The 27,586-nt window shown below is 34.9% G+C and overlaps 1 long non-coding RNA gene across 1 annotated transcript in view; it reads right to left on the bottom strand.

The window, feature by feature from the left end:
- LOC108977747 overlaps window positions 1–27,586 on the bottom strand; it is a 59,000-nt gene that overhangs the window by 22,624 nt on the left and 8,790 nt on the right. The window contains exon 2 of the long non-coding RNA XR_001994064.1: window positions 26,930–27,449. This is a non-coding gene — a long non-coding RNA (uncharacterized LOC108977747). The remainder of the gene's footprint in view (window positions 1–26,929; window positions 27,450–27,586) is intronic.

Raw genomic sequence — 27,586 nt, 5'->3', positions numbered from 1 at the left:
TGATAGCGAGCACGAGCGAAGTAAAGCACAAGAAGTAAACCACAATTGTACTAATGTAAATATTTGCAAAGCAAAGACAAAGCTAAAGTGTGCTGCGGTGTGGTGAGAGACCGAAGGCAATAGAGAAACAAAGATGTCAAAGTATGCAACTGGAATGCAAAGGAGAATTTTATAAAAAACCCTGTAGAGAAATAATTAACTTTAAAGTTACTTTTTGGAGGAAAATTTAACTAAAATTCCTAACGTTCAGTTTGTATAGCGAATTTACTTCGGAGATTACAACATTGCCTTAGATATTAAATTGTGTCAAATTTGGTGAAGATATCTCGTCAAATGAAAAAGTTGTTCATACATTGAATGCTATCGTTCCGTTTAGATGTCAGCTATATGCTATCGTCGGCCGATAACGGTGATTCCCACAAAATTGCAGCTTCTTGAGAAAAAAAAAACGACTGCAGTTTGATATCTCTCAAAATTGATAAAATTGGTTTGAGGATTTAGTTTAGAATAACTTTAATCTCGAATGCCTATTTACTTGTAATTTGGGTATTCTCTTATTGATTTTGATACTTGAAACATTTTATATTTGAATCATAGCAATTTCGTCTGCAGTTCTTCTGATTTATCCGCTGATCGTTTCTGCTCTGTGCTTATACTCAGGGGGAACATTTTCTATCCTTTTCGTCGAAAAAAATTCTTGAATGCTATGACTTCTTTATCTGGACGGAATGGAATCAAAATTAGCCCTCTCAACAGGTTTGCGTTAAATTTAAATAATTTCATCGGGAAATACGGATCTATTGATTCATGCCTAAAATATTTTTGGAATCGTCATGCTATTATTCAAGGACTAGCCTCAAAACTTAAACTAACTTCACCAAGTTGAAATGATAAATCTGCTCGGATAGATATTAATTGACAGCTATATTAACAATTCATTACCGATTATATTCCTTAAAGCAAACATCGTACAAGCCATTGAGCTGGAAAGTAACGTTGAGAATCTTGGAAATGCGAAGAAACCAAAGAGATAGGGACAAAAAACCTATTACCAAATTATACCGATTATCGCAATGTTCCCCTACCTAAGAAGTGTTCACTATAATACAGAAACACTTGAGACAATATCAGGTCAAGATCATCTCAAAAACAATGGCTTTTCATGAGCTTCGCCACCAGTTAGAAAGTAAGAGAAAATAACTAGTAACAATTGGCTAACTGCCAACAGGACCGCATTCACAAAAGAACAAATATTTTTCTTCCATACCAGCTTCTACCTTACTTGCATTTATGTGGTCCTTTAGTGAATGTGAATGAGTCCGAATCGTTGAAAACCATTACGTAAATACTCGTAGCATTCAAATGCAAGATGGTATCGACACTGCAGCTTACCTCACACCTAAGCCTTTCAACGCCTTTGGAAATTGCAGCGCCAGCAATGTGCTGACAGTACAAATATTGTGCCAAACACTATGAAAAAACGTAAATAACAAATAAGAGTAACAAAAAGAGTAAAAAATAGCAATGGGAAAAAACAATACAAATAACCACAAATGCAATGACAATACTTGAGCGGATTGCAATAAGTGCGAAGCCATAGGAAACTTAAAGGGTAAGAATGCGAATACGTGAGGCACAGCAAGTAGAACTATAAGTAACAGTAATAGCAAAAACAATAAAAACGGACATAAAAGCAATAACAAATACCGAAATACCAGTAAGCATAAGCACAATAGTAAGTGGAGAGTTATCTTAAAGGAGCCAACAATAGCGCCAGTTGGGACAGCAAGGGAGGTGTAAAGAAATAGCTGGAATGTGCACACACTGTAAACCGCTATCCAAGTATTAAGAGTTTAAATATGATATAAAAGAGACAGGACTGTGTTAGTCGGATCTTTTTAACCGTCTCGTAGCTGTACGAGTGAAAAGAGACGCTCAATATTTTCTAGCAAGAGATTCGAGTCATTTGTTGAGGGCTGCACCATTATTCTTTGAATATATTATAGAATGATATCTCGTTTTACTTAAAGGATATGATTTCCGCGTAAGAAGATTATTCGAGTCCCCTGTACAATACAGAACCATCTTTCCTGAAATACAATATGGAACTAAATCTCTTTTTACGAGTTTTTAGCCAAGCCTGCCTCCTTTAAATATTTGTCAAGCACCGTTTCTATCAAGGAGATTTAACCTTCATAAAATAATATTTAGAAATGCGAAATTGTTCGAAAGTAGTTTATAAAAGGAGGTTTGGAAGATGAAGTCATGTGAAGAAGTTCACACAAGTGAGGAAGGTTCTCTGATCGCCATTCAGGCCAGAGTGGCCAGAAACGATTATTTTATACATGTCTCAAGCAGCTCATAGGAGAGAGAGGCCAAAATGCGTAATGATCGAAAATTCTACAAAAAGAAGCGGCGACTAAAAGAATGTGTCAAGTAACGAGCATACTCTTGTAGAACCCTCAGAGGTGATGAAACACTTGGAGGGAGCACTCCTCTAGCCGGCTGAATGGCAGTGCGAGCATAACACCAGGAGATGGTGAACCCGATTCCCCAATCGATGACGATGGGAGCAGACGTTCCATTGCCCAACCATGAAGAACTTCGAATAACAATTACACGTCTGATAATTTCAAAGCGGCGAGGGCCGATGGATTAGCAACTGAACTATTGATCTGATGAGTCGGTGTTAATATTTCTCGAAAGAAAAGTTCTGCGGAAGGAAAACAAGATATCCTTACGAAATTTTGTATAAAGTACTGTACGTAGTATATTGTTTACTTCGGACACTGTAACATGTAATTTCCATACAAACTGATCGATCTTTTCATGCTATCTACTTAATTTCCCTAAATTAAAAAAAAAAGCAAGAATCCTTAAAAAACTTCGCTTTAAAGTAAATTTGAGCAATAATTTCCTTCCGTTAACTTATAATCCCGCACACCACTTTCGCTTGCAACAAAGCCGCGGCAACAATGACACACAAACCGTCGCAAAGTAAATCAGAAAAAATCCAAAGAAATAAAAGTAGATCGCATGGAATTTGAAGTTGAAGAAAAATTACCGCAATCGCAGCAGTCACTGGAGACTCAGAACGGTTATGCTAACATTACTTGCAGCATACTTAAGGCGACCTAAACATGTTGCAAGCAACACCCCAGACACGGCACAAATTATTTATAATATGGCGCAGTGTGCGTACAACACATAAACAAATACGAACACGAATGCACATGCAACAAAAACAACCATGTTGCATGCCACATGCATGTAAATAAATTGTCGCCTTCGCATACGCGAGCGAATGCCACGTTGCACTATTGTTGTCAAAAGCAGCAAAGAAAAAATAAAACGTACAGCAACAAAAACAAGTTATATGCACTTGCAGCTACAAAGTCGCTTATGCTTGGTGTGTTGTCGTTGTTGTTATTACAGTTGCCATCGTTGTTGTTATTCAAGTGCGGCACAGTTGTACCGCCATTAGAGTGCATTTTTCTTATGTCTTCACAGGCAACAGCTCACACACACACGTCGGTTGCCTGCCGCTGCCACATTACGCATACATTATGCCCCTTGGAGTGCAACTTTTCATGGCGCGTTTTTTTTTTTTGTTTTTTTTTTTGCTGCCTCTACTTTTACTCCGCAACATTCTTTGTCCCCATTTTTCGTTGCACTCACTTGCTTTCTAATCGCTACACTTGCAACTTGCAATTGCAACAACAACAAATACTCCGTAACCGTATCGCCGCCTACATTTCCTATGACTTAGCCATCATTTATCGTAGAGCTGGCGTGTCCTATATTTCTCGAAGACCCTCAGCACAAGCTAACACTCAAGCGCTTGTATGAGAATGTGTGTATATAGACAAAAGACATGTTGCATGTACCCATTCGTGTATATATAAGGTACATACATACATATTCAAGTGAGTAGATATGTAGGTGTGCATAGCGTACTATGCAAATTGCAATTATCCAACAACARCAAACAGCAGCAGCTTGTGTGTACTCTCAGAGGATAATAATTTTTCCGTCTACAGATTTTGATTCCAGGAAGTAATAGTAGGCAATTTTTTACACTGTTCCATGGATTCTTATGTTCAACAAATTAAGACAACACACAAAAACATATAAACAAGCTTGTACGGGTTATTTGATTTTGTTACAAAAATTTTTTGGAATGTGGCATTTTGAAAACCAATAAAAAAAACGAAAATTCCCCCAATATATGATCCATTTATATAATACTTAAGTATATGCACAAATCCCAGAGGCGCTAGCGAAAATCATTTAAACTCGGATCATATAAGTCAATTAATAGGTTATACACCTTTGAATTTTTCGATTTTTTTTTTTGTTCTTATGTTTATCACGTTTTCATATAATTAAGAATATTCTCCGAGGCTTTGAAGTTGGTCCGGCAAATAGTTTCAGAGATATAAAATTTTTTATATAAGTTCTTTTGGAATCACTGTTCACAGATTCGATGAGGATGTCCGATACGACTAAACCGACCGACTTGACATTTTCTTACGACCTGTTAAATATATTTAGCAGATAATAATCGAAGGACCAAGGTTTTTGATACTAATTTCGATTTTTTTACGCTCTTCCAAATTGTAATTTTCTTAAAAAACGATTTTTTTTTCAATGGGTTTCGAAAATTTTCAAAATGAATCACCGAAATTGAAAGTATACTAAATTCTGTAAATGCAGATCATCTTTTTTTATTAAAAAAATGCCTTTTAAAAAGAATTCACCATAAGATGCTTTTTGATGGTCACTTTAGCTGAGCCAAATAATTGGGTCAATGAATGAATTAGAATTTAAATGAACTAAATTAAGTTTCAAAAATAACTAGGGCAAATAATGAATGAAAATGAATTATCGGTTTCAGTATTTAAATGTACTAAATTTAGCTTCAAATTTAACTAATGCAATTAAGTCTTTAACTGAGTCATGGGTTTTGAGTTTGTTTAAGTTAACTCAATTTACCTCGAAAACAAACTGGCACAATTATGAAAGTGATTGAATCATCGGATTTAACTACCATTTAGCTCAAACTTCAGTTAAAACTGGTCTATTTGAGTTATTGCTTCAGTTCTCAATTAGGATGCGAAAATATCTGAGGTAATTGCCTCATATTGAATTAATTTGTTTGAAGTTAAGTTTACTGAATTCATCTTCAAAATCAACGATTTAAAAATTATCTAACCACTTACTTACTAATTAAGTCATCAAATTCATTATTTAAGTGTTCTCAATTAGCATTGAAATTCATCATTTCATACTTCATATTGAATCTTATTATTTTATAACAAAAATAATAAATAAAAATACTTTAAGTTAAGTATTATCATTAATTTCGATGAAATTAAGTACCATACTTTTCATACATAAGCCTAATTGAGTGAATTAACTATTCTTCGTTTTAACGTTACACGTGTGGGCAATTTGCTAATTAAGTAAATTAAGGCCTACTTAAAATTTTTTACCCTGTACAAGATATGGTTTGACAAATTAATTGTAATTAAATTCCCCGGACAAACGATATTTCAAAACAATTATTTTCCTTAGTTGGTAGGAATGTTCTTAATTACTATCTCAAATATGAGTGCGATTTGTCAACCAGTTTGTTTACAGCAGCTGCTTAAGTCGGTACACTTCAGTAATGCGTTGCGATTTTTCGTGTGAATTGGTGAAAGCAAATGTTGGAAAAAAGCTTGCGGTGATACAGTTTTATCAAAAACACAAGCCAATTAGTGGTACAAAGCCTTCAAAGATGGTCGAGAGATCGGTGAAAATGCAATTGATGAAAATAGTTAAATAAAAAGTTAAGGATATGATCGTTGAAAAAAGTCAGACGAGTATTAGAGAGATGCAAAGAGAGCTCAACATCTCTCGCTAGTCTCTTCGAATCGATGTGGTGGATATTTTGTGTATGAAATGCGTTCTTGCATGGCTCATCCCGATAATGCTGAATCTTTCAAAAAGAATACGATTGTGACCGAATTTAAAGTTAAGAAAAAGTTTTATTCCAATGTGATTCTTTCATGTTCCGTAAAGATGAAACCAAATTCGCTGGAGAAGCTGAAGACCATCGCAAACAGTGCTTATGAAAAGTTTCAAGGACCCGAAAAAACGTTAGCGTAAGTAAATTACATCTATGTAGTGCAGATTACTTTAAAGGTGACAAAGTAAATGTTGATGAATAATTAAATATTCTTCACTTTATCTACAATTTCTTTTTGTCACAATGTATCTTACATATTATCCTTTAGAGGATTTTTAATGAGCAGCTTTTCAGTGAGTCTCTTATCAGTTTTGATAGGGTATTTTTCACCAATGCTTCCATCCTTTTTTTTTTGAAGAGTGGAATCTTCATAGTATAATCTATAATGGTTCAAGTCTATAGCGGAATAATACTCACAGCAATCTTCAGCTCTGAAAAATGTATGGCTCAGCTTGCAAAGCTGAGGTATCGTTTGAAAATTCATTATGTTTAAGTGTTTACTTTAGTTACCTTAATAGATAAACTTTTTTTGAATAATCAGGCAACTCTAGAAGAGCCATTTTCTTAACTTATGCAAATTAAAAAACTGACCAAAACTATTCTTTAAAAATTGAGAAAAATTATATAAATGACTTATAAAAATATATATATATAAAAATACAATAAACTAAGAGCTTAAGTGGAGCGCACATAAAACAAAGTGTGTATGTGTGGCAAGCGAAGAGCGGAAAATGCATAAGTGACAGCACACTATTGAAATAGTTGCAACGACAACCACAATATACATTTTCTGCTGTCAACGCGTAGAAGTTATCAACTGGTAACTCGGCTGCCACAGAATATTTTGCATAGACCCCCCTAAACCCCGCAAGCTGCTTGAACTGCGCATTTGTGCCCCAAACGGCATTGCGAAAAGTTGCGCTGCCACAGACAATCGCCTTTTAAATTTGTATGCGAATGTTAATGGGAAACCCGCTGCAGTGAGCCACCCGGCAATAACAACAACACATTACACTTACACAGGAGCTGTGCGCGCACTCCACGCCTACTTCGCCCTTACTTATGTGACAAATTTGCTGCAAAAATCACAACAACCACATATTTTTGCGAATGTAATTTGGCAGCTGAAAAAATGGCGAAAACAGAGATCTCCCAAAAAAAACCGAAAAACACTACAACAACAAAGTCAGAGAAATTACGAAAAATGTTGCTTGAAATTGGAGCAACGACAGCAGCAAGCACATTAACAACGGCAACGGTTGTTGCAACAACAAYAACTGTGCTGCAGAACAAATAATCGTAGCGACAGCGACTGCAATAATGGCGTGGCAACACCAAATGGAACGGCAATAAAATGAAGTTGCATTATGTTGTCGCTTCCGTTGGCTGTTTGAACGACAGCGATGGCGTCGCGAAGAATTGATTGCGTGAAACAGCCGTGGCGAGTGGAAAAAATTATTGACGCAAAAATTAAAATAAAAGTTTGAAGAAAAAAGCGAAACGCAATTCAGTAGCAAGTGAGAAATGGCGACAAATTCAAAAAAAAATGCAAACGAGTTCAAACACAAAAATGAAGGCAGATAATATTTAAAAAAAAAATCCAAAAAATATAATAATAAATATAAAATTTTTTATTCTGTCACTGTGCGGCAAGCAGACAGCTAACAATTTGCATTTGCGGCGCACAAAGGCCACGCTCGCCAAAATTGCTGCATGCCACGAGGCGTTACTGGTTTTTTATTCAAACTGATTGGCTGCTTTTAGGCGCAGTACAATGCCTTTGAAGCTGAAGGGTATTTTCTTGTAAATGTTCTCTGTTTTTTACTCTCTACATTGCTTTTCACACTAAAAGTTTTTCTTGTAGTCTACATTCAGGCGCACCCCACATTTTTAGCATATTGCTTCTATTTCTACACTTTTGTTTCTATTCATTTTAATTTCTCATTTTCATGCACGTCACACGGTTTTCAACTTTTCCTAAGAATTTTTTATTTCTTTACACATTATCATTGTATTTATTATTTCATTGTTTGAGCTTCCGTCGTCATTTTCGCGCCTTTTGTAGCGGAAACAATAAATGTCGCTCAATCATGAGCGATTTTTTCTGATAATGTTTGCTTTTATTTTTAGAACTGATGTGGAAACTGATAAAAGTACATAACCGCAAAACACGTTTTTTTTTATAAAATAGAAACTATGTGGCAACCACAATTTATCAATTAACAATTTTAGTTCTTCTGTCAGAAATGATTTTTTTGTTAAATGAAAGCTGTTATATTTTTCAAAAGAATGTAACCCTCCTTTTCAAGCCAATTGACAGATAACTAAGGACATCAATCTGACAGCTAACTGACAGCAGTTTGACAGCGCCTTTTTAAGAGATTGCTGTCTGGCAAATGCAGCTAACAAGGCTCTGACAGTATTAATCTGATAGAAGCCATCAACTAAAACTATTTTAAAGCAGCCTTCTAAGACGCTACAACCATTTGGTAGAAGCATCTAAAACCAAACTGATAATAGCCTTCGAGTGTTAACATAATGAAATGGCGGATGAGATCCTTGAAAGTATTGACCTCTTAACATAACCTAAACAAGTCATCGACTTACAGCAACCTTCTGATAGCACTAGCCGACTGACTAATGTCATCTTCTGACGACATCAATCTGGTAAAATAGATGGCAACGACCATGCAATAGCGACGATCTGATATTAATAGCAGTCTTCTGACAACAGTAACTTGACAAGTAACTTGACAGCACCTATCTGTCAGCAGCAAAACGGGTAAGAGTAGTACATATATAACAGCAATAATATAAAGGGAAATGGCAAAAGCCTTCTAACGACAACCATATGGCAGTAGTCATTATCTAATAATGTTTATCTGACAATTAACCGACAAGAGTCTCCTGACAGCAGTTCTCTGACAGTTGCTATTTGCCAGTAGCCAACTGACAACAGCAATCTCGGAGATAACTGACAACAATTTTCTAACAACAGTCGTCTGACAACATCTCACAGTAGCCAACCATCAACAATCTTCTGACAAGTAGTTTACATTAATATGACTTCACTGGAAATATTTTCATGAAATTAAAACGACAAATTAATGAGTGTTAATCCAGGTATAAAGATATATAGTTTAAGTTTTAAACCCTGAACAAGGTATATGAGTGTTAAATTTGCCACAAAAGAAAACGTCAGAGATCATATAAAGCATATATACAGTGAAATCTCTATTAAACGGATGCTCTATTAAGCGGATATTTCCACGAACCGGACACATTGGCTGGTCTCAATATTTTTTGATATTTTTGAGTAACCGCATTAACCGAAAAAAAGCTGTTACCACGAGTGTCCGCTTAAGGCAGATTTCACTGTAAAAATGATCTCCGTGACGAGCTGAGCAAATTTATCCACGTGCGTCAATATAACCGTCTGTATGACCGTATGCCCTTTGTGCGTTTGGATATATGCGAACTAATTCTTCAGTTTTTGAACGTTCGGAATAAGGTGTTTGTATTGAAAACACTTTAATTTGAAGAAATATTTCCGCGAAATTTTGAATAGGCTATTGTCCAAGACATCAGTACAATCTCCAAAGTAATTGTTCAGATCGTATCATTATAGCAATGCCTAGTGAGCTTCCATACAAATTGACCGATCAACTCTTGTTAATACTTAATCTCTTGTATTTTTGTAGGTGATTTTATATTCGTGCAACCGAATTTAATATTTTGCTCTTGTTTCATCTCTCATTGACTTTTTGGCGTATATATGGAGGACATAAGTGATGGATTATACTTTAACACCATAAATATGTAATATTGTTTCCTATCTTCCTAGTTTTTTCTTAGATTCCGCTAAAACCAGGTCACAATGGAAAAAATTAAATGGCCGATCCTTAAATAGTTATTTGTAAATAATGAGACACAGTGTACTAAAAACATAACTACCCACCAACAGCGTCAAATCCGCTGTTACTCTATTTAGGTGCACAAACACTGCAAGGGAAAGCGTAGTTAAGCTAACATTTTTTTTTTCCACCTATCGTTGATGCTGTCATGTAATTCACCAAAAGCTATGCCTGCATCATGCCACAAACACTCTTTAGCAGGGTTTTGAATGCACAGCGAGCCAACGAGCCAGCGATTTTCTCACACAAAACCTTTCATTAAAGCCACAAAAGCGTCAAAAAATTGTTTGCCATTATAGTTTGTAAGAAAAATTTTTTTTCACATACACACACACACAAATACTTGTGGATCGTGAAGAACATCAAGAATTAAAAAGAAAATATATCACAAAAAGTTGGTAAAACAAAGCATTGACATGCCACTAACACGAGGCACGAAGCACGACGCCGTGGCAGCCAGCTTACTTACACACACGTGGACATGTAATTGTTTGTGTATGCACATATTTGAGTAGTCAAAGCCAAGCAAGCAGAATGCAGCAACAAAAGTAGCGCACTTAAAGCCGCTCGTTGGCTTGTTATCCTGTCGGCCTATCGTTTGTCAGGCCGTTGCTTGTCGCCTGTCGCCTGTCGAGGCTACCACTACTCATTTTATACTTTTCACATTTTCCACTAACAAAAAAATCACCAAAAGCGAATGACATACTAAATAAACATACGCACACAAATATATGCATATATATAATACATACATTCCTATCTATATATAAGCATACATGGTAAAGTGTCAAACAGGATGCACGGCGGCTTGCCCGTGCTGCCAACAAAAACAAACACTGAGTACAGCTTTAACGATACCGTAGTCATTGAACTGCCGCTCTAGTGATGTGGAAGAAGAGGGTTTACAAATGGGAGCACTTTATTATTATTATAGTGCAGGCTAATTAATTTTTCTGTTGTGAAACGACGAAGTCCCAGTCGAACCAAAGGTAGCCGCAGAAAAAAATGGCTTTGGTTGTGAGCTTTAAGCACTGTTACTAAACTTTTTACTTTTAAAAAGGAGTAATTTTTAAAAACTCCGAAATAGCTTTTCAAACCGCAAGAACTGAACCTCATTTTTAGAAATAAACAACAGCAAGAAATTTTCAGCACATCCAAACTCATCCTTAGTATTGTTTGAATTTATGGCTAATAGTTCTTCTCCTACAGAATTATCATTTTATATAGTTTATTATATAGAGAGCGAAAAGCATTTATCATTCCAACTGGTAAAGACTCAACTTTAGACCTTTAATACCCTAAATTTATTTGTAAATTTTACTTTATTCAGCCAGAGAGATAAAAAAAAGTCGGATGGCGCTAATTTAGGTTAGTTACTGACCGGATGGATGCAGCTCTGAAGCAAAATCAGCAGCAAGAGTGGGGACCTTGGGTGAATTCTCTCCAAGGAGCTTCGACCATAGCAGGATAATCAGGGTTTGGTGGATAAAATAGACCACTACTATATCTAGGAGACATATCCTAAGTCAACTAAAACCATTAGAGACGTGAGCTACCGATTATACACTTGACAAAGAAGGATTAGATCAAAGATATCAAAGGAAAACATACGGTCTTTTGATGCTGAAGTCAAAGCTTTCTCTGTTATACAACAAGAAACAACTGAAACAGAAATCGACATTATACAGCCCAAACCTGAAATATTCGAACCTTTTTTCAACTCTGACCCTCGAAGTACCTTTTTTGTATGTATCTTAGTATCAACAATAAAGTTGCATACTATCATAGTATCAACAATAATATACATACTAATGTATGTGGAAGTACCCAGTTTGGCCTGTATGTCCAGCATGCCTTTGGACATAAACTCACACCACCGCATAAAGTATACACACACATATAAAAGTTTATGCGGCCATTTGTTTGGCGAGTCATAAAAAATTCGCAACTAAAAAATTAAAAATATGAAAGAAGAGCAAAAAGAAATATTGAAATTACTAAAAAAAAAACAATAACAAAAGTCTATAGCTACTGCAGCAACAGCCATGGACACAATATAACACATAACGAGAGCGAGGAGCTGAACACCATTTCGTTTCATATTGGGCCAGCAACGCCGCCTCAATTTAGTCTACAGACTTCGAACAATAGGCGACTATTGTACTTTAGCACGCATACCAAAGAGCCGCTGATGCAGACAGGCTGTCGGCATATTATGCTGTCAATCTTATTTTCATTATTTTTATGGCCATGTTGTGGCACCAAACACAAACAACTAAAAATAAAAGGAACAACAATAAACATGCCAAAGTGTCGAACAGTGTGTGTGTTGTTGTTGTTTCAAAATGTCGCTTAAATATTTCAGCTGAGCAATGGTTTCGAGAAATTGATAGATATGTCCATAAATCCATATGCATCTATATAGTTAGTATGTGGAATAAATTTTTTAAGGGACGAATGAAATAAGTACCCCGAATGTTGAATCAATAAAATAAAATAATATAATCAATTTAGAGGAATGGAAACATAAATATATATTGTAACTCGGTCTGAGTCAGTTGCTTAGCTTTTTTCATCAGGAATCAGAATATGGCGAAATAAATATGTCTTTTTACTGACCTTAAACCGAAAAAGCCACTTTGATGAAAAAATAATGAGATGAGGTAAGGTTAGGTTAGGCAAGACACCAGAGACCCAACGGAGCATTTCTTGTGCACTTGTTCCACCTTAGTAAAATTATGCTGTTAGCATCTGGGGCCCCTATGGTATGATACGCTGGAGGAGGTATCGATAGTTATAGATTCGCGTCAAATACAGACTCCCTAAAGGATGACATATGGTATCACAAAGGACCAAAACTGGTCTATGCGTGGCTCAATGGCCTACCTGCCTAACCCAACCTAAGATATACATAGACCTACTGCTCCATAATAATGCCAGATGAAGTCCCAGTTTAATTCAAGCTGAAGTAACCGACTTGAAGTTTAAATTTGATGCTTCATCTAGCCCCTTGATCGTCGAAGCTTTTAGATAGTTAAGACTATAAGGCTGCAAAGAAGTGTAGAAGTTGTGCATTTCTCTCATACCCACTTCCCTGCACTTTCTGTCATCTTTAAAAGAAAGCAACCTTGACACTTTTCTAGATCTGGTAAATAGTACCAAGACCTACACAATGACTTTGCTTCTAAAAAATGGGCGATTGGGTCTAAAAAGAGGAGAGTGTGGAAACGACATGATGTGAAATATGCTCGAAGAGTTTTAGGTGGTATAACATCGAATTTACGAATCTGGCGATTCCATACAGGCGAAGCGCTTTTCAAATAAAGTTTTTTCGGCTTTGCTATTAACTTCGAAGGACACCCAAATAGTAGCCTAAGAATATTGATGGAAAACGAACGTGTCGAAGTTGAAAGTACAACAAAACTACCTCGTCTGGCTCACTTATCTATTAAAGTCTTTACGGAATATACTTGATTTTTCACGAATTCTCTCGAAGCTTTCATATCGGCTGCCGACAGTATCGACATAACAAATTTTTAAGATTACTATGCTTTGACGGGGATTCACGCTTACACAGGGTGGTAGAGCACAATATTCTTGGCTTTCCTCATCAGTTTTTCCAATACAGGAGCATTAATAAACGCTTTCTCAACTATCCGAAACCTCTTAAAAAAAAACTTTCTCACAATAGTAGTTCAAAGAGACCACTTTGAGGTTATATTAAACCTAAAATAGTAGTAAAATTGAACAGTGAACCACAACCTATAAGTCTCCCTCAGGAAATCAGGAATGTATGTACTACTATATCCTGTACATTTAAAAGATTTTAAACCACGATGCTCTTTTAACTCTTTATTCTCTCACTTTACTCTTCATACAGTAGCAACAGTACACACCACACCGCCAGTCGATAACGGTTTTGCATGCAACAGCGACAAAAGGCAAATTGCATGAGGACATATTAAAATACATACATATAAATTCACAGCAACACACAATACACACATGCGCAATTGCATATGAATGAGGCAAACGAGCCGGCGACAGACCAGCGAGAAAAAAGCCGGCGCGACAAGTGTGGCACATTCTGATGTGCAGGAATTTATTATGTGTATTTGTATGCAAGTGTATATGAAATTAAGTCGACGCACATGCTCTCTCACATACACACAGACACAAATACAATGATAAAACCGTACACAAAGAGCACACATTCACGAGCTGTCGCGCTTTTTCAATGGCGAAACAGCTTGGCACACAAAAGTCAACATTATTTGTAGTTGCATGTGTACATGTGTGCGGTTAACGAAGTGTCAGCTTTTGGTACTTTTTATATAAATTAAAATAAGTAGAATTTTTTTTTTTGTGTCAAATACCTTAGGCAAGCATACATATGTAGAGCGTTATAAATTTTGGGTAAGTAGCTAATTAATTAATTTAAAGTTAATTCTAATAAATAATTTTCTCTTGATTAAATTAAAGATTATATGATATTGATTTCTCCATACTGAATGAGGAAGCGAAGCAAATGGATGTGGTAGTGAACGAGGGCAAGACGAAAGATCTCCTGTCATCAAACAAACAGTCGTCGCACTCGCGACTTGCCACCCACGTCACTGTTGACAGTTGAGAGGTTAACGTCCGGTGTGTTTAAAGTGGGTACCTGCTGACGACAGCCTTACTCCACGGCACTCAAAAGTACAGCGGATCAAATCAATGCGTTGATCAGTGCCCTGAGAATGCCAAGCATTTTCAGTTGAGAGGTAAAGTCCTCTCCCGATGAACAAAGACCAAACTCCATTGGAAAGAACAGATGGAGATGCACCTGGCTACACTTGGAATCTTCAATTGGCGCCAAACAACGAAAATGTAGAACGACTGGTGCGCGGTTGTAAACTCGGCTATTACCGTGTAAGCTGTGCCTACGGCAATAAAGAAGAAAAGAACAAGTTGGGATGGAAATACTTCTTATCAAGAACTATCCTTCAATACTAGTTTCAGGCTTTCAGACTATTTTAGCGTATTTAAGGCTAAGATTACTACCATCAAAGTAGCACTTGAACTACTGATCCGGAGACAGTTTAGTGGCTGGTTAAAGAATACCTAACATTACTATCAACGCAGACGGGTTACTTCAGGATAATACTAGTTTCGATAATAGACCCCACTGTCGTTGAAGTAAAAAAAGATCGGTGCTACATGGTTCTTTTGCGGATACCATTAGACGGCGCGAACTTCGAAGCGCTGGGTAACTATCTCAAGCTCAGCTTTCTTTGCGGGATCAACTGGATTTTTATAGAAAATATATTGGTATTTCTCTCAAGAAATTGTGGAGTAATGACATATACCATATAATATAACTGTGAAGAATTTGAAAGGTAAAATTTTGCTCTAACTATAAGCGGAGTGAGTCTATTCGCTGCGTTTAAATCCACAAACTCTCACATGTTTCGCCTGCTCTTAATTGTAAAAGACTACTTATCATTGAACACTTGAATGAAAAGTATAGGGTTTCAAGAAAACCCCAGCAAAAAAAAAAGAATAGAATAACAGTGAAACGTAAAGCTAAAAGCTTTAATCAAATAATCTCTATGAGAAAACTCTGATAATTACAAAAGAGAATTTTGTGCTAAGCACTTCGCTTATGTATACTCATACTCGTAAGTATACATATTTTCAGCAAACATTTGATAATGACAAAGGAAAGAATCCCTTAGACACACAACCATATATACTTATTATACAAGTATGTACATATCCCTAAAAGCTTTTAATGTGTAATCTGATGGATGTCAATTGCATAAAAAACAACTGACCAACAAAATAAATTAAGATAATACGGGGCATCTCACAATGAGTGAAGTCAAGAGTGGACCCAAATAGAACAAAAGACTGACAATCATGTGGCCGGCTACTTGTTGACACACAAGCAAGGCAAGCACAAAGCCACAGGATGGCGTGTGAGAAGAAAGAAGAGAGAGCAAATCAGTGATTGCATAACAGCTCTATATATACACACACATATATGTATATGTAGATATCTTACATATATATTATATATACCATTGGACGCATGGTGACCGGTGTGTGCGTGCAACTCTGCAAGAATTGACGGTTAATTAACTTTTGCTGATGCGTCAAGCAAAGTGCTCCGCCTTTGACTTGTTCGCCCACCTTTTAAATGTCGAATAATACTTCTCGGTAGTAAGTATGTCATTCTGGTCGAAGGACAATGGTGTTAACCAACAAATAGTAAGAGAACAAGATTGAAGAAATGCAAGTTTTTCGTAAGGCTGAAAAAAATAAATGCTTGCCAGTCACAAAGGAAATTGGAAGAAAGTAATTGCCACAACAGCAAACGGCAGCAGGTAAGTAGAGCCCATTGAAGAAGAAATATCGCATGTTGAGATTAAAGATAAAAGTTAAGTAAATGTTGCAAGTAAAGAAATGTGGTTTTAAGTAGTGGTAGAAAGGCGCTGATGTTGAAGAAAGAAACAGATTCTTTATGGTTTCAGCTTACAAAGAAAAATAAATGAACGCACTGGTTACTCCTCAGTATGCTTGCTCACATGCATTCTACTTGAAACAAGGAGAGCGGAAAACTTTCAGATTCTTCTGTGGGCTAATTTTTGAAATGCAACTGTTTTCTTTTCGAAAGCTTTCAATAAGCCATGAGGTAAGTTAGCATAAAGAGAAGGAAGAGATGCTCAATTTGCTAAAATAATAGATCTGAAAACTTTGATAAGCGCATTTGAAGATTATTTACGGTTAGAGTTGCCACATGTCCAAGTCCTTAAGCTAATTCAAATATTATTTTACATCAGAGCACCGTCGATGGACTTAAAACCTTTATTCAAAATCACAAACTTTTTCTACAGATATTTTTTAAACAGAGTTACCATATGGCTAAATATTGAAACTAAGTTATTTGTTATTCCTTTTAAAGCGCACTTTTGAATGTCATAGACCACTTCAGCCATATTTTTGATTAGAGTTGCCATCTCAAGAGTTAAAATTAATTTAGAAATTATTTATTTTAAAGAGAACGTATGATAGACGTAAATCACTTAATCAAACTCTAATTTTAAGAACTAAGTTTTACTAAACATTTGTGGCTAGAGTTGCCACATATCTAAGTTTTAACACTAATTCAAGTATTATTTATTTTGAAAACACTTTCGATCGACATAAATTAATTAATCAAACCCACTAATTTCAACTTTTGATATATCTTTAGATAGAGTTGCCACATGTATAAATCTTTGAAATTATTTAAATATTATTTATTCTAATGAGTCAATCGAAACTTGCTGACATAGATCAAAATCATGCATTTTTACTTCAGAAATTATTTAGTTTTTAGATATAATATCGGATAAAGCTGGCCTCTATCATAACTCATAAAACTTATTTTTATAGATAGCGAAAAAAATGTCTTGGTCCAACATTATTTAGCTTCCAACTGCCAAAGCAAATGCAAATATGAAATTGAAACTGAATATGTTATACATGCATATCTCAAATCCAGAATTTGACCAGCTTTTGAAATAGAGTTGCCATCTATCGACAAAACTAAAAGTATTATGAAATATTTGCTAAGCTCCAAACGATTCAAATAATACTCGATAAAATTTTTTGATAAATCTTTAAATAATAAATATTTTGAAATACACAGAGTTGCCAGCTGTAGAAAAAAATAAAACTAAAAATAATTTGTAATAAAATTGTTTTAGAATGTTTTCGATATTGAAAATTTTTAAATTACAAAATGTGCATATGCATTTTGGAAACGAGTTGCCAGCTTTTGGAAAAAGTAGAACTGAATATACCTTGGAATGTTTGTCAAGTGCGAAACGTTTCAAAAAATTATGGGGGAAATATTGCAAAGTCTTTAACTTAAAAGTATTTTGCAGCATAGTTGCCAAATATAGAAAATTAACTAATATTAAATATTTTGTAAAATAAAAGTGTGCAGTAAAGTATTCCAAAAAAGTTTAATTAGCCATATAATTTAATAGTTGCCATCCTTTGAAAAAGGTACAAAACTAATTATTAAAAAAAAAGTGAAAGATCTTTCACAAAGTTGCTGGGAAAATTTCAGGAAATCTTTAAAATAGTTATCTAATGAAGAAAGTTTCCGTTGGAACGTGTTCGATTAAAAAGAAAAATTAAAGGAAATTTTTAATTAAATTAGACAAATTTTTAATTATATATATGTATAATTGAACAGAGTTGCCAACTTTTGAACAAAAGCAAAACATTATTTATTAAAAGAAATTCGCAAGCCACAAGACTTCCTGAACGTTGCTAGGAAAATTTAGGGAAATCTTTAAAATAGATATGTTTTGGAAACGAGTTGCCATCTAACGAAAAAAGGCAGCACGAGACGTTTTGAAAAGTGTTTGGTTAAAAAAAAAATAAAAAAAAATTTTAATTCATTTTTAAAATCGTTTTAAAAAAATTTCAACTCTATCTTTTTAAAACCAAATTAAACATAAATTATTTAAAAATGTTAGCTCAGCACAAAACATTTTAGAAATCTGTTGGAAATATAATAAAATAATAATAAATATTTCGGAATTCTTCACATGGAGTTGCCATCTAACGAAAAAGTTAAAATACTTAAAAATTTAAATCCCAGCTCTAAATTTTTTTATATAATCTTTCAAACATTTTTAAATTAGATGCATTTTCAAATTAGCATTGTCAAAAAATAATTTCGGATAATGATTAGAAACTGCGTAATCGCTGTTTACGTCAACTAAGAAAAAGATGATTAGAAAACCTAAGATTTTTTAATAGAGTTGCCGCTCACACACTTATTTTGAATCGCATGATTTTGGATCATAAAAACGGCTAGAATTGCCACCTTTTTCGAAAAATAATTTCGGATAGTGAAAGGAAATTTTAAATTAATTGATTAAAGAATATTTAAAAGATAGAATAGATAATAATTGAAGAAGGTTTATGATTTTTAATAGAGTTGCCACTTACAGATATATTTTAATCCGCATAAATTTGGAAAAAATATTTGGTTAAAAAAATGAAACAAATATAAATAGTACCTACAAAAAATTTCAAATATTTTTAGTATATAGAAATTAGAAAATTATTTAATTTTAATTACTTTTTTCTATATAACAAAATACTGTATAATAAGGGGTATTCAACGATAACAATTTTAAAAATTTTAATTCTTAACGTAAAAAATACCCATTAATTATTTAAATTTCTTTATTCCAGGAATTTTAATAATCCGCGTACAATTTTCTAATAATTTATCCCTAATTACCCTTAATTTGTGATTTTATCTTAATGCGTGATTGCATGCAAATCTTGCAATTCGCTACAGTACATTAAGAAGATAATGAATGTAAGTAAAAAGAAAAAAGCAAAGAAAATAGACCAGGGGTTTTTCGAAAACACACAAAGAAAGCGTGCAGTACAAAAATGAATAAAAAAAACTCATAGAAAATGTGAAAAAGAAAACGCCCACACGAAATTAAAAGCACGGCTTATGAGCAAATCAAAAAGTAAATGCGATTGACAATTTTAATTTCTAACTAAAGCGAGAAGCAAGAGAGAAGAGAAGAAAAGTACGAATTGCGGCTTAAAGCAARCAAGCGTAACGCTCTTAAAATTAAATATAATGCAAATAAGAGGAAGGCAAAAGATTTATATTGTAATAAATGTTTGAAAATCAGCAATTGCCGTAGCGAATTGGTGCGCTGAGGAGGGGAAGGAGCGGTAACACAGTAGAGTAGAGAGATATTCAAATAGAGGGACTTACGCTGCTGCTTTTCGAATGGCCACTGGCAGCAATCGACAATGCAGACAAATAAAATAATTTGCCAAAGCAGCAAATTTTATGGCTTTTGTTGTAATTTTGATTGTTGTGTGGCAAGCAATTGTATATTCATTTATGTGGAAGCTAGTGCATGCAAGGAGTAGAGAAAGAGAACTGATGTAAGAGCAAGAGCATGGCAAAGGTATTAAACAAACGTAATACATATGTATAATATATGATTTTAATAACAGCAACAACAACAATTATGCCAGTCAATAAAAGCAACAAACATTAAGCAAACATCACCGGCTTTGCAAGACTCGCATGTGAACATTAAATAAATTTATATTACAAAAACAACCGTCAGGCATATGCAAGTTGTATGTAGAAATTACAAGAACGAAAGATCAGCAACAAAAATGCTTATAACAAGTGCAACGTAGAAAACTACATATTTGAAAAATTAAAATGTTCTTTGTTGCTCAATTTAAAGTGAAGCCGAACAACGACTGCGCTGTGAACGCCAACGTCAGCTGCTGCAGCAAACAGCCAGTAATGGCAATAGACGTTAGAGTGTTGACAGTGGACCTGCAGGGAAAACAGAGCATATTTTTTACAGCATAATCGACTGCCATAATAATAGATATACCAAGAAATTTTTTTTTATCGTTTGTTTATGTTAAAACAGTTGGCTACGCAAAAAATAATATTTAGTTATTTCAGATTTTTAAATAATATTACGTATTCTCTTATCGTCATTTAATTTTTAGATTAAAAAAAATTTTTAATTTAAAAAAGGTGGCACCACCCAAAATTTTTTTTTGCTAAAATTCATTCCTAAAAAAAATAATTAATAAATTCTCCCAAATATACTTTATATTTTAAAACAGTAATGTTCAAAATAATATTTAGCTGTTATATATTTTTAAATAACATTAAATTTTCTCCTATCTTTATTTAATTTTTAGCTTTAAGCAAAAAATTTAATTTAAAAAAATTGGACCGATTTTTTCATTTATGCATAAGCTGAAGCACTCAAATATAATAAATAGCAGTAAATTCTAGTAAAAAGCTTTCTTTTTTAAAATAGGTGGCCACCCCCAACATTAAATACTACTACAATTTATTCTTAAAATAATAAAAAAATTCTCCCAAATGCCTTTTATTTTTCAAAATAGGTGACAACGCCTAAAATAATATTTTGCTAGAATTAATTCCTAAATAATATTAATCTGCTGTCTTCTAACTTTGAAGTAAAACATTTAAAATTTAAAAAAGGTGGCAACCACACTTATATTTGCGCATAATTTAAAACCTACCAAATGTCTTAAAAAAACGTATATACATACATATATGTACCTACTTCTTTTCATTATTTCATTTAAGATTTATAAATTGAATAAAGGTGGCAATGTTTCCACTTACGTCTAAATATAAACTTTCAAAAAAGTATAAATAAAACTGACGTCTCTTATAAGTGTCTTATAGTTTTGCTGTTAAAAATCAGAAATTGAACAAAGGTGGCAACCACATTTCCACTTATACTAAAAATAAAGCTGTCAATCTTAGGTAACGCTAACTTTTTTTATAAAAATATTATTTTATATTCCAACTTTTAGATTAAAAGTAAAAAAGTGGCAAGCAAGTTTCCACTTATACTCAAATTAAAGCTTTCAAAAACGTTTATGTTTTTAATATATAAATTTAAAAGTTGGTTTAAAAAATATTTAAATTGAATAAAGGCGGTAACCACATTCTCACTTAAGCTTGATTTATAGTTTTTTAAAGCTAAAAAAAATTAACACACTGTAAAATTGTTGATATCTAATCATTTTTGATTATATTCCGTTGGTTACCAGTCATTATTTGGGTGCTTTGTTAAAGCAGTTGATTTATATTCGATCTATTTAAAGACTTTCATAACTAGATCTAAAGAATTGCGAACGTCTGAATCAGTAGAACCATCAGTAACATAACTGATATACGGATTAAAGGTCTATGAATTCGATAGCATCTTTCCATCCAGATATATAATTACTAGTGAGTATCCCTTTCAGACCAAATATGTTCCCAGAGAGAAGAAGGGCTTGAATTAAATTACTATATAGAATCTATATTATAGATGCCTGAATAAAGTAGGACAGAATTAGAAAAGGCCAATATAACTTTAGTCCGAACACATATCTGAACGGAAAGCTCACTAATTTTGACTTCATACCGGATCACTTGAATCGTGGAGTCGCCAAACCGAACTCTGGCTCAGTAGATTTACGGCTCCGGAGTGCAGTCTTCTAACCAGAAAGCCTAACCTCGCTATCAATAGCATTGATTGGCTTGGTAATAAGACTGGTATGGGAACCAGGCCACAGTGGAATCACCGGAAACTGTAACATAGATGAGCTGGCATCAACGTACCCTAAAACCGCTATCATTAGATAGGGAGCGGGTAGGTGCTCCCGTATCCTCTTGTGATTTATTACTAGATAGCTGGGCTTCGCGGAATCTTGGCCAACGCTGGGCCACCATCACTACATGCGCTGTCACAAACGCCGTTCGGCCAAAGACCGAGAGATTTAGTGATCTCTTTGCCCTCAGTAAAGCTAGCATCGCCCTAGTTTTGGGGCTTTTAATGGGTCATTGTCCTATTGGCGTCCACGCAATAAGGCTGGGAATCCTACCAGGCGTCATATGCAGCAGCTGTAAGGAAGAAGATGAGGAAGAAAGAACTCAACACGTCCTTCTTGACCGTTTGGGAGGTCAAGGCTTAAAGACTTGTGCGATCTTTGATCTTCCATCGAACCTCAGCTTACCTAAACTTTACCGAAAAATGGAAGATGAGATTCAAGGATTGGTCAATAGTATGTATGTTTTAGAACAGCCTTCGTCAGCACAAAATAATTATTGCACTGTAGTGCATGGACTTGACCCAATATACCAAAAAAATATTGATGCATCCTAGTGAACCTCGCAGTGATGTATCACATGAAAACTTCATGAAAGTTACACAATCCTTGAAGGTTATTTTGTAGTAACAAGTGCTTTGTTTGAACCACGAGAACTTTACAACTTTTCCTAACGAGCAGCTACAAAGACGACAGCACCGTTAAACTGCCTTCAACTATTTGAACATAATAATGCTGGCAAAATATTAAATATTATATATATACATAAATGCTTGCTTCGACCACCCGTATCACTTACCAGTTGCCCGTTAGGCAACAGAAACACACAAATATATACCGACAAAAGTATATGTATAAAGGAAAATAGTTTCTTTTTTTTTTTTCTTTTTTTGGTTTTTTGAAATCATGTGGGCAGGTATTGTCTCAACTTGCATTCGAGTTTTGTCGTTTGTCCGCTTGCATACTATATATACCAATGTATATCAACTTACTGCTTTGTTGCTCACCTTACCTTCCCCCGCGCGCTCACTTTATCGACCCTGTCCGTTTACCTTGAGGGGTCTCAGCCGACAGGTAGCGCTAGTTACTTTACACACGGTACAGTTCCATGGTTCTTTGCTATTTTAGTTGACCGCCTTGTCGACCTTCTGTCAGTTCGGTTAGTTCGTTTTGTAGTAAATTACAAAAAAACAAGAACGCATAAAAACTAGACTATGTGCAAATACATGAAAATAAGTTGGTACACAAAGTGAACGAGTAGAAAAAGGCATCGAAGACAAAAGTAGCATAAGGTTGCTTCGAGCTGCTCTTTATGCCGTCGCCTCTTGCATCACGGAAATCGAGTTGAAAGCATGGAAAAACCACTGTCACTGATACTCTAGTCTAGCTTCGTTTAGCGTCACAGTTTCTTTGGTAGTCTGCGCATTGGCCGTACCGTTTTTCAAGTTGATTTCTAATTTGTTGATTGTTGCTTTCATGGTAAATATTGGCCTTTCATTGTAGCTAAGTGCATAGTTTCATACAGAAATGCAAGTATATTTTACCACTGCTATTGGTATCTATACATACTTGTATATTTATGAGGATGCACAGTATATTTAAAGCTTTCGAGGTTATGCAAGGTTGGGAAAATGCCTCCAATTTAAATCCAAAAACTATCTCAGGAGCATATTTTGTTATTGCGTACGGTTTCTATGAGTAAATTATAAAAGTGTAAACCAATACTCTACCTCTTTTGAATGAATGTCGATTCTGCCCTTACTTAACCTTTAACCTCCGTTATATGAAAGTTGGTTGCCTTATATATTACAAGATTACAGAACAAAAAAAAATTTAGTCATCGAAAATAACTTCATTGCTTTCAGAATATTCTCCAGTAAGATCTTTATCTTAGCAGAGATATATTTCTTTTCAGCACTTGGCACGATTTCATAGATGTGTTTCGAATCACCGGTATCGTACTTTCTTAGCATTTCTCTCGACGAGCCCTTTTTTAGCAATCGACAAATTGTCTGGACTCCAATGTAAACAAATATTTTTTACAGTAAAATGTACAAACAAAAATTGATTTCCGACGACCTTCACGAAATTCGTCTTAGAGTGATCCATGGCCTTGACTAAATTTACCATACCACTGGCCTTTGATGGAGTTAATCCGCGACGAAAGTTGTAATTTATAATGTTTTAAGTTACTGTAATCAATAAAAAGTAGTGTGCCTAAGAGCGTTCAAGAATGGAGTAAACCGTTTAACCCGAAAAACCAGGACAACAAGAACTCCCATTAATTGTTAACGTCTTTCAATAATTTTAAATATTCTCTTCGACGAGGTATCAGCGTACTATCATCTGTAAGCCAGTGACTTCAGTTTTTCCCAAGAAAATGAGTCGGCGGTGTTCGGAATCGAGAATACACCTTTCTAAATGCTGCAATAGCGTTAGTAGCAAGAAAATTCAATGATGGGACATCATCTCAAAACCTTTTAAAAAGTCTTCAACCTTCTTAGATATTCCAATAGTGCGAAAAAATTTTAGCATCAGCAGATCGCAACGTAGGTTCTAACGAAATGAGGATTATTTAACCGCACTGTAAGTATATATGGTATAGAAATGAAGCTCTGGCGATTCCACTAATAAGAATAGAGTAACAGTCCAAAGTTAAAGCGGATAAGCTCAATATGTATAAAACAAATTCGGCTGAACTAAAACTTCAAAGGATCTCTAACATTCGTAAGCAGAATTACTTTCACACGAAGGCATTTGAAAGTACGTGAACACCTTTAATATGAGTTAGTCATAATATGGAGTGTATTTACAGTACTTCAGCACAAAATGAGTCTGGGCGTTATGGTCACAGACTTAAGAGCAAGATTTTTCAACAGCGTTAGAGGCAAGGCCAATATTTTGACCCTCTAATGGTTAATCAAAAACTCATCACCTTCAAATTAAAGCTTTTTAATTTTATCAGCACATGGTAATGCTGAGCTCAGGCTACAACCGGAGTCACAGCTGACGAATAGTGAAAGGCGCCCCAACCAAGAGCTGCAAGAGAGGAGGGTGGCGTGGCTTAAAACGTCTCATGCGCCCAATGAACCTTCGTCGAAGAGACGAAAAGATGCCCCATCGGGGTTGCGACGAGGCAACAATACAGCGAACAGCATCAAATGTGCACAGACGTCGCCGATTGCCCTAAGCAAGCGCCCATCAGAATTGAGGCTATTATTGAATTGAGATTCTGATTATAGTATACTGGAAACCCAAAACGGATCAGTTTAACAAAAGGCTGGTGAGGGCATTATTATGTTACCTACGTAGATAAGAGTGACATCTTACCGAAATAGCTGGCAGGTTAATACTCTTCTCTTCTCCGTCTCATTAAAACCTTGGCAGGTCTTCAAGTACGTACAATGCATGTCGCCATAATTCTTTGACCGCACAGGTTCAGTTGAGACGAGCTCCTGATTTGTGCCCGAAACTGGTTTTGAATATAATTTCCCAAACAGATTTGTGTCAACCTTCGTGGGGCTTCCCTGAAGGCATAGATAATCCACGGGGTTCATAAAGATATTGAGTCGATTTAGCCACGTTCGCTTGTCTGGGCATACCCGAACTAGTTCCTTAGTTTTTGAGATATATATCTACAATTATGTACACATTCCTTTCTCTCCAAGTAGCTGAAACTGCCGGTATTGGATGACTATAGCATATATCTACCATACGGAATGAGCAATCGACATAAGGTCCTTGCACGGGGGACCTGTTTTTGTTGTGGTATCTGCAGGAAATTGAGTGAGTAAGTCATTTTCCAAAGCAACGATACAGTATGTGAAGAAATTTTTCAGATCGGACAACTATTGCATAAGGCTACCATACAAACTCAACAATCAGCATGAAGTCTTTGTATGGAAAAGTTTTCTGTATGACAAAATATATCACGAAATCGGGCCTAGCTTGCTGTCCAGGGCAGCCGTATAACATTCAAAGAAAATGATCTGATCAGACCACTAAAAAATTTATTAAAATTTTTTTCATGTAACAAATTATCTTCAAGAAATTTGGCAAATTGTCTGATAAATTAAGATAAAGATCTTTTTGTACCCTTTTATATAATCATTCAACAACTAAAATGACACACACCCTATATGCGTGATATTAAATTATTCATTGTACAATGTTGCATTTGATTGACCACGGCGCGTTAAAAAAAAAACAATTTTCGAAAATAATTCACTCTCACTGCAATTCACTTTTTGCGCAAACAGTTTGCGCAACCCATGCCCACAAACAAATAACGCAAAACCCGTTTGAATAAAAGCAAGCTGAGTTAACAGAATGAGCAGAGGAAAAAGATGCGAATGGAGGGGAAATACATAAATAAAAGAAACAATAAAATATTCGCAGCAAAGTAATTAATAATTCATAAGACTGCAAGTAGACGAAATCAATCATATTTTTTCCCAACATTATGCTATATATTTTTTTGCTACTATTGTTATTGTTGCTTTGGTGAAGAATTCGCGCATTGTGTGTGGCAAATAAAATAACATAAATAATAATGGCAATAAAAATGGTAACCGTGTGCTAAATATATAAGTTACCTTGTATACTCTGTAGGAAAAAATTAAGTTGAAAAAAGGAAATATTTTTGTGGGTGCAAGTGCATGTTTTTTTCGAGAAATGTAACTCATTTTGTGGTACATTTTTTTTTCTTGCAACAACTTGCAAAGTTTGTAAATTTTCCTACAGGGTCTTCAATTTTTTTTTTTATATACATAAATATAGTACATGCGTAAGGCATTTATATTTATTAACATACCCAAATGTTGCCGCTTCGTATGTTGCTAACGTTTTTCGCTATAATTGTTGTTGCGTTTGCCACCGCCGTTGTAATTCGCGTTATTAGTGTTGTATATGTATGTGGTTGTTGTTGCTTTGGTCTTACTTTTTGTTGTGGTTGATTGGTGGCCAGCTAAGCGCTCGCAAATCCTTGGCAAATTCACTCCAAAATTAATGTTGCAAGCAGCAAACCGTGCGCCAAAAAATATACATGCGTGTGTGTGTATATATATACATATGTGTGTGGCAGTCTGCTTGCTCGAATTACATATATTACTTTTGTAATTAATTAGCTTTTTTCACTTTTTCAAATAATACTTTTTGCTGGATGACACCGAAATTTGTTGCCACACTTCCGACGGCTTTATGCGCTTAACGGTTTATTTTTTATTTATTACTTTATAAATTTTTTATTTGCTTTGTGTACACTTTTTGCCACAATTTTATTAGTCACGAGTGTGTATTTGTTTTAAAATTTTCACAATTTTGCGGGATGGAAACTAAAAAATACAAATATAAATTAAAAATGTGTTAATTTGTTAGGAGATATTGTCCACAAGGGGATAATAAAATAGCATTTGGTTTCAACAAATCAAAGGCAAATACGCCGGTATACATCCATACACTGCAAAAAATT

The sequence above is a fragment of the Bactrocera latifrons genome, unplaced genomic scaffold, assembly GCF_001853355.1.
Source record: "Bactrocera latifrons isolate USDA-ARS-PBARC rearing strain unplaced genomic scaffold, ASM185335v1 scaffold_95, whole genome shotgun sequence".
In the NCBI taxonomy this organism is placed as follows: Eukaryota; Metazoa; Arthropoda; class Insecta; order Diptera; family Tephritidae; genus Bactrocera; species Bactrocera latifrons.
This window is presented reverse-complemented; position numbering and strand designations above follow the sequence as displayed.